A 10,190-nucleotide genomic window follows, 5' to 3' on the forward strand; every position below is an offset into this window, starting at 1 on the left:
TAGACATCGAAATATCTACACCGCCATCTTTATAAACATGGAAATACTTACAAAGTTATCTGTATAAACATGGAAATATCTACACCGCCATCTATATAAACATGGAAATATCTACACAGATATGTGTATAAACATGGAAATAACTACACCGCTATCTGTATAAACATGGAAATATCTACACCGCCATCTACATAACCATGGAAATATCTGCGCCGCCATCTGTATAAACATGGAAATATCTACACGGTCATCTGTGTATAGATGGAAATATCAACACCGCCATCTGTACAAACATGGAAATATCTGCACCGCTATCAGTATAAACATGGAAATATCTACACCGCGGTCTGTATAAACATGGAAATATCCTCACCGTGTTCTGTATAAACGAGGAAATATTTACACCGCTATCTGTAAAAACATGGAATTTTCTACTCCGTTATATGTATAAACATGGAAATATCTACACCGCTATCTGTATAAACATGCAAATATCTCCACTGCTATCTCTATAAACATCGAAATATCTACACCGCTATCTGTATAAACATGGAAATACTTACAAAGTTATCTGTATAAACATGGAAATATCTACACCACCATCTGTATAAACATGGAAATATCTATCACAGCCGTGTGTATATACATGGAAATATCTATACCGCTATCTATATAAACATGGAAATAACTACACCGCAATCTGTATAAACATTGAAATATCTTCACCGCCATCAACATATCCATGGAAATATCTGCGCCGCCATCAGTATAAACATGGAAATATCTACACGGTCATCTGAGAATAGATGGAAATATCAACACCGCCATCTGTACAAACATGGAAATATCTGCACCGCTATCTGTATTAACATGGAAATATATACAACGCGGTCTATATAAACATGGAAAGATCTACACCGCTATCTCTATAGACATGGAAATATCTACACCGTGATCTGTATAAACATGGAAATATCTTCACCACGATATGTATAAACATGGAAATATCTACGCCGCTATCTGTATAAACATGAAAATATCTCCACTGCTATCTCTATGAACATCGAAATATCTACACCGCCATCTGTATAAACATGGAAATACTTACAAAGTTATGTGTATAAACATGGAAATATCTACACCGCCATCTGTATAAACATGGAAATATGTACAAAGCCATGTGTATATACATGGAAATATCTACACCGCTATCTATATAAACATGGAAATAACTACACCGCTATCTGTATAAACATGGAAATATCTACATCACCATCTACATACCCAAGGAAATAACTGCGCCGCCATGTGTATAAACATGGAAATATCTACACGGTCATCTGTGTATAGATGGAAATATCAACACTGCCATCTGTACAAACATGAAAATATTTGCACCACTATCTGTATAAACATGGAAATATCTACACCGCGGTCTGTATAAACATGGAAATATCTACACCGCTATCTGTATAAACATGGAAATATCTACACCACTATCTCTATAAACATGGAAATATCTACAACGTGATCTGTATAAACATGGAAATATTTACACCGCTATCTGTATAAACATGGAAATTTCTACACCGTCATCTGTATAAACATGGAAATATCTACACCGCTATCTGTATAAACATGGAAATATCTCCACTGCTATCTCTATAAACATCGAAATATCTACACCGCCATCTGTATAAACATGGAAATACTTACAAAGTTATCTGTATAAACATGGAAATATCTACACCGCCATCTATATAAACATGGACATATCTACACAGCCGTGTGTATATACATTGGAAATATCTACACCGCTATCTATATATACATGGAAATAACTTCACCGCTATTTGTATAAACAAGCAAATACCTACACCGTGATCTGTATAAACATGGAAATATCTACACCGCCATCTCTATAAACATGGAAATATCTACACTCCTCTCTGTATAAACATGGAAATATCCACACCGCTATCACTATGAACATGGAAAAATGAACACCGCTATCTGTATAAACATGGAAATATCTACGTCACCATCTCTATAAACATGGAAATAACTACGCCACGATCAGTATAAACATGGAAATATCTACACCGCTATCTGTATAAACATGGTAATATCTCCACTGCTATCTCTATAAACATCGAAATATCTTCACCGCCATATGTATAAACAAGGAAATACTTACAAAGTTATCTGTATAAACATGGAAATATCTACACCGCCATCTGTATAAACATGGAAATATCTACACCGATATCTATATAAACATGGAAATAACTACACCGCTATCTGTATGCACATGGAAATATCTACACCGCCATCTACATATCCATGGAAATTACTGCGCCGCCATCGGTATAAACATGGAAATATCTACACGTTCATCTGAGTATAGATGGAAATATCAACACCGCCATCTGTACAAACATGGAAATATCTGCACCGCTATCTCTATAAACATGGAAATACCTACACTGCCATTTGTATAAACATGGAAATATCTACATGGCCAACTGTGTATAGATGGAAATATCAGCACCGCCATCTGTAGAAACATGGAAATATATACACCGCTCTCTGTATAAACATGGAAATATCTGCACTGCCATCTGTAAAAACATGGAAATACCTATACAGTCATCTGTATGAACATGGAAATATCTACAATGCCATCTGTAGACACATGGAAAAATCTACAGAGCCATCTGTATAAACATGGAAATGTCTACACCGCGATCTGTATAAACATGGAAATATCTTCACCATGATCTCTATAAACATGGAAATATCTACACCGCTATCTGTATAAACATGGTAATATCTACACAAACATCTATATAAACATGGAAATATCTACACCGCCATCTGTATAAACATGGAAATATCTACAATACCATCTGTAGAAAGATGGAAATATCTACACTGCAATCTGTGTAAACATGGAAATATCTACACCGATATCTGTAAAAACATGGTAATATCTACACCCCTATCTGTATAAACATGGAAATATCCACACCGCTATCTCTATAAAAATGGAAAAATAAACACCGCTATCTCTATGAACATGGAAATATCTACACCGCCATCTCTATAAACATGGAAATATCTACACCAGGATCAGTATAAACATGGAAATGTCTACACCGCTCTCTGTATAAACATGGAAATATCTCCACTGATATCTTTATAAACATTGAAATATCTACACCGCCATCTGTATAAACATGGAAATACTTACAAAGTTATCTGTATAAACATGGAAATGTCTACACTGCCATCTGTATAAACATGGAAATATCTACACAGCCATGTGTATATACATAGAAATATCTACACCGCAATCTATATAAACATGGAAATAACTACACCGCTATCTGAATAAACATGGAAATATCTACACCGCCATCTACATATCCATGGAAATATCTGCGCCGCCATCTGTATAAACATGGAAATATCTACACGGTCATCTGAGTATAGATGGAAATATCAACACCGCCATCTGTACAAACATGGAAATATCTGCACCGCTATCTGTATAAACATGGAAATATCTACCCCACGGTCTGTATAAACATGGAAATATCTACACCGCTATCTGTATAAACATGGAAATATCTACACCGCTATCTCTATAAACATGGAAATATCTACACCGTGATCTGTATAATCATGGAAATATTTACACCGCTATATGTAAAAACATGGAAATTCCTACACCGTTATATGTATAAACATGGAAATATCTACACCGCTATCTGTATAAACATGCAAATATCTCCACTGCTATCTCTATAAACATCAAAATATCTACACCGCCATCTGTATAAACATGGAAATACTTACAAAGTTATCTGTATAAACATGGAAATATCTACACCGCTATCTGTGTAAACATGGAAATATCTACACAGCCATCTGTATAAACATGGAAATATCTACACAGCCATCTGTGTATACATGGAAATATCTACACCGCTATCTGTAGAAACATGGAAATAACTACACCGCTATTTGTATAAACAAGCAAATATCTACACCGTGATCTGTATAAACATGGAAATATTTACACCGTTATCTGTACAAACATGGAAATTTCTACACCGTTATCTGTATAAACATGGAAATATCTACACTGCTATCTGTATAAACATGAAAATATCTCCACTGCTATCTCTATAAACATCGAAATATCTACACCGCCATCTATATAAACATGGAAATACTTACAAAGTTATCTGTATAAACATGGAAATATCTACACTGCCATCTGTATAAACATGGAAATATCTACACAGCTGTGTGTATATATATGGAAATATCTACACCGCCATCTATATAAACATGGAAATACTTACAAAGTTATCTGTATAAACATGGAAATATCTACACTGCCATCTGTATAAACATGGAAATATCTACACAGCCGTGTGTATATACATGGAAATATCTACACCGCTACCTATATAAACATGGAAATAACTACACCGCAATCTGTATAAACATTGCAATATCTTCACCGCCATCTACATATCCATGGAAATATCTGCGCCGCCATCTGTATAAACATGGAAATATCTACACGGTCATCTGAGAATAGATGGAAATATCAACACCGCCATCTGTACAAACATGGAAATTTCTGCACCGCTATCTGTATAAACATGGAAATAACTACACCGCTACCTGTATACACATGGAAATATCTACACCGCTATCTCTATAGACATTCAAATATCTACACCGTGATCTGTATAAACATGGAAATATTTACACCGCTATCTGTATAAACATGGAAATTTCTACACCGCTATCTGTATAAACATGGAAATATCTTCACCGCGATCTGTATAAACATGGAAATATCCACACGGCCAACTGTGTATAGATGGAAATATCAGCACCGCCATCTGTAGAAACATGGAAAGTTCTACACCGCTATCTCTATAAACATGGAAATATCTGCACTGCCATCTGTAAAAACATGGAAATACCTATACAGTCATCTGTATAAACATGGAAATATCTACAACGCCATCTGTAGACACATGGAAATATCTACAGAGCCATCTGTATAAACATGGAAATATCTACACCGAGATCTGTATAAACATTGAAATATCTTCACAACGATCTGTATAAACATGGAAATATCTGCACCGCTATCTGTATTAACATGGAAATATCTACAACGCTGTCTGTATAAACATGGAAATATCTACACCCCTATCTCTATAGACATGGAAGTATCTACACCGCTATCTGTATAAACATGAAAATATCTCCACTGCTATCTCTATAAACATCGAAATATCTACACCGCCATCTGTATAAACATGGAAATACTTACAAAGTTATCTGTATAAACATGGAAATATCTACACTGCCATCTGTATAAACATGGAAATATCTACAGAGCCGTGTGTATATACATGGAAATATCTACACCGCTATCTTTATAAACATGTAAATAACTACACCGCAATCTGTATAAACATTGCAATATCTTCACCGCCATCTACATATCCATGGAAATATCTGCGACGCCATCTGTATAAACATGGAAATATCTACACGGTCATCTGAGAATAGATGGAAATATCAACACCGCCATCTGTACAAACATGGAAATTTCTGCACCGCTATCTGTATAAACATGGAAATAACTACACCGCTATCTGTATACACATGGAAATATCTACACCGCTATCTCTATGGACATGGAAATATCTACACCGTGATCTGTATAAACATGGAAATTTCTACACCGCTATCTGTATAAACATGGAAATATCTACACCACGATCTGTATAAACATGGAAATAATTTCACCACGATATGTATAAATATGGAAATATCTACACGGCCATCTGTGTATAGATGGAAATATCAGCACCCCCATCTGTAGAAACATGGAAATATGTACACCGCTATCTCTATAAACATGGAAATATCTGCACTGCCATCTGTAAAAACAAGGAAATGCCTATACAGTCTTCTGTATAAACATGGAAATATCTACAATGCCATCTGTATACACATGGAAATATCTACAGAGCCATCTGTATAAACATGGAGATATCTACACCGCGATCTATATAAACATGGAAATATCTTCACCACGATCTGTATAAACATGGAAATATCTACACCGCTATCTGTATAAACATGGTAATATCTACACCACCATCTATATAAACATGGAAATATCTACACCACATTCTGTATAAACATGGAAATCTACAATGCCATCTGTAGAAAGATGGAAATATCTACACAGCAAACTGTGTAAACATGGAAATATCTATATCGATATCTGTAAAAACATGTAAATATCTACACCCCTATCTGTATAAACATGGAAATATCCACACCGCTATCTCTATAAACATGGAAAAATCAACACCGCTATCTCTACGAACATAGAAATATCTACAACGCCATCTCTATAAACATGGAAATATCTACACCACGATCAGTATAAACATGGAAATATCTACACCGCTATCTGTATAAACATGGAAATATCTCCACTACTATCTCTATAAACATCGAAATATCTATACCGCCATCTGTTTAAACATGGAAATACTTACAAAGTTATCTGTATAAACGTGGAAATATCTACACCGCCATCTGAATAAACATGGAAATATCTACAAAGCCATGTGTATATACATGGAAATATCTACACCGCTATCTATATAAACATGGAAATAACTACACCGCTATCTGTATAAACATGGAAATATCTACACCGCCATCTACATATCCATGGCAATATCTGCGCCGCCCTCTGTATAAACATGGAAATATCTACACGGTCATCTGTGTATAGATGGAAATATCAACACTGCCATCTGTACAAACATGAAAATATCTGCACCGCTATCTGTATAAACTTGGAAATATCTACACCGAGGTCTGTATAAACATGGAAATATCTACACCGCTAACTGAATAAACATGGAAATATCTACACCGCTATCTCTATAAACATGGAAATATCTACAACGTGATTTGTATAAACATAGAAATATTTACACCGCTATCTGTATAAACATGGAAATTTCTACACCTTTATCTGTATAAACATGGAAATATCTACACCGCTATCTGTATAAACATGGAAATATCTCCACTGCTATCTCTATAAACATCGAAATATCTACACCGCCATCCGTATAAACATGGAAATACTTACAAAGTTATCTGTATAAACATGGAAATATCTACACCGCCATCTGTATAAACATGGAAATATCTACACAGCCGTGTGTATATACATGGAAATATCTACACCGCTATCTATATAAACATGGAAATAACTTCACCGCTATTTGTATAAACAAGCGAATATCTACACCGTGATCTGTATAAACATGGAAATATCTACACCGCCGTCTCTATAAACATGGAAATATCTACACCCCTCTCTGTATAAACATGGAAATATCCACACCGCTATCTCTATGAACATGGAAAAATCAACACCGCTATCTATATAAACATGGAAATATCTACACCACCATCTCTATAAACATGGAAATATCTACACCAAGATCAATATAAACATGGAAATATCTACACCGCTATCTGTATAAACATGGTAATATCTCCACTGCTATCTCTATAAACATCGAAATATCTTCCCCGCCATATGTATAAACATGGAAATACTTACAAATTTTTCTGTAAAAACATGGAAATATCTACACCGCCATCTGTATAAACATGGAAATATCTACACAGCCATGTGTATATACATGGAAATATCTACACCGCTATCTATATAAACATGGAAATAACTACACCGCTATCTGTGTACACATGGAAATATCTACACTGCCATCTACATATCCATGGAAATATCTGCGCCGCCATCTGTATAAACATGGAAATATCTACACGTTCATCTGTGTATAGATGGAAATATCAACACCGCCATCTGTACAAACATGGAAATATCTGCACCGCTATCTCTATAAACATGGAAATACCTACACTGCCATCTGTATAAACATGGAAATATCTACACGGCCAACTGTGTATAGATGGAAATATCAGCACCGCCATCTGTAGAAACATGGAAATATATACACCGCTATCTCTATAAACATAGAAATATCTGCACTGCCATCTGTAAAAACATGGAAATACCTATACAGTCATCTGTATAAACATGGAAATATCTACAATGCCATCTGTATACACATGGAAATACCTACAGAGCCATCTGTATAAACATGGAAATATCTACACCGCGATCTGTATAAACATGGAAATATATTCACCATGATCTGTATAAACATGGAAATATCTACACTGCTATCTGTATAAACATGGTAATATCTACACCACCATCTATATAAACATGGAAATATCTACACCGCCATCTGTATAAACATGGAAATATCTACAATGCCATCTGTAGAAAGATGGAAATATCTACACCGCAATCTGTGTAAACATGGAAATATCTACACCGATATCTGTAAAAACATGATAATAGCTATACCCCTATCTGTATAAACATGGGAATATCCACACCGCTATCTCTATAAACATGGAAAAATCAACACCGCTATCTCTATGAACATGGAAATATCTACACCGCCATCGCTATAAACATGGAAATATCTACACCACGATCAGTATAAACATGGAAAGGTCTACACCACTATCTGTATAAACATGGAAATATCTCCACTGCTATCTCTATAAACATCGAAATAACTACACCGCCATCTGTATAAACATGGAAATACTTACAAAGTTATGTGTATAAACATGAAAATATCTACACTGCCATCTGTATAAACGTGGAAATATCTACACAGCCATGTGTATATGCATGGAAATATCTACACCGCTATCTATATAAACATGGAATAACTACACCGCTATCTGTATAAACATGGAAACATCTACAGCGCCATCTACATATCCATGGAAATATCTGCGCCGCCATCTGTATAAACATGGAAATATCTACACGGTCATCTGTGTATAGATGGAAATATCAACACCGCCATCTGTACAAACATGGAAATTTCTACACCGTTATCTGTATAAACATGGAAATATCTACACCGCTATCTGTATAAAGATGAAAATATCTCCACTGCTATCTCTTTAAACATCGAAATATCTACACCGCCATCTGTGTAAACATGGAGATACTTACAAAGTTATCTGTATAAACATGGAAATATCTACACCGCCATCTGAGTATAGATGGAAATATCAACACCGCCATCGGTACAAACATGGAAATTTCTGCACCGCTATCTGTATAAACATGGAAATATGTACACCGCTATCTGTATACACATGGAAATATCTACACCGCTATCTCTATAGACATGGAAATATCTACACCGTGATCTGTATAAACATGGAAATATTTACACCGCTATCTGTATAAACATGGCAATGTCTACACCGTTATCTTTATAAACATGGAAATATCTACACCGCGATCTGTATAAACATGGAAATAACTTCACCACGATCTGTATAAACATGGAAATATCTACACAGCGATCTGTGTATAGATGGAAATATCAGCACCGCCATCTGTAGAAACATGGAAATATATACACCGCTATCTCTATAAACATGGAAATATCTGCACTGCCATCTGTAAAAACATGGAAATGCCTATACAGTCATCTGTATAAACATGGAAATACCTACAATGCCATCTGTATACACATGGAAATTTCTACAGAGCCATCTGTATAAACATGGAAATATCTACACCGTGATCTGTATAAACATGGAAATATCTTCATCACGATCTGTATAAACATGGAAATATCTACACCACCATCTGTATAAACATGGAAATATCCACAATGCCATCTGTAGAAAGATGGAAATATCTACACCGCAATCTGTGTAAACATGGAAATATCTACACCGATATCTGTAAAAACATGGAAATATCTACATCCCTATCTGTATATACATGGAAGTATCCACACCGCTATCTCTATAAACATGGAATAATCAACATCGCAATCTCTATGAACATGGAAATATCTACACGGTCATCTCTATAAACATGGAAATATCTACACCACGATCAGTATAAACATGGAAATATCTACACCGCTATCTGTATAAACATGGAAATATCTCCACTGCTATCTCTATAAATATCGAAATAT

This window comes from Pan troglodytes, chromosome 2 (genome assembly GCF_028858775.2).
Source record: "Pan troglodytes isolate AG18354 chromosome 2, NHGRI_mPanTro3-v2.0_pri, whole genome shotgun sequence".
NCBI classification, from domain to species: domain Eukaryota; kingdom Metazoa; phylum Chordata; class Mammalia; order Primates; family Hominidae; genus Pan; species Pan troglodytes.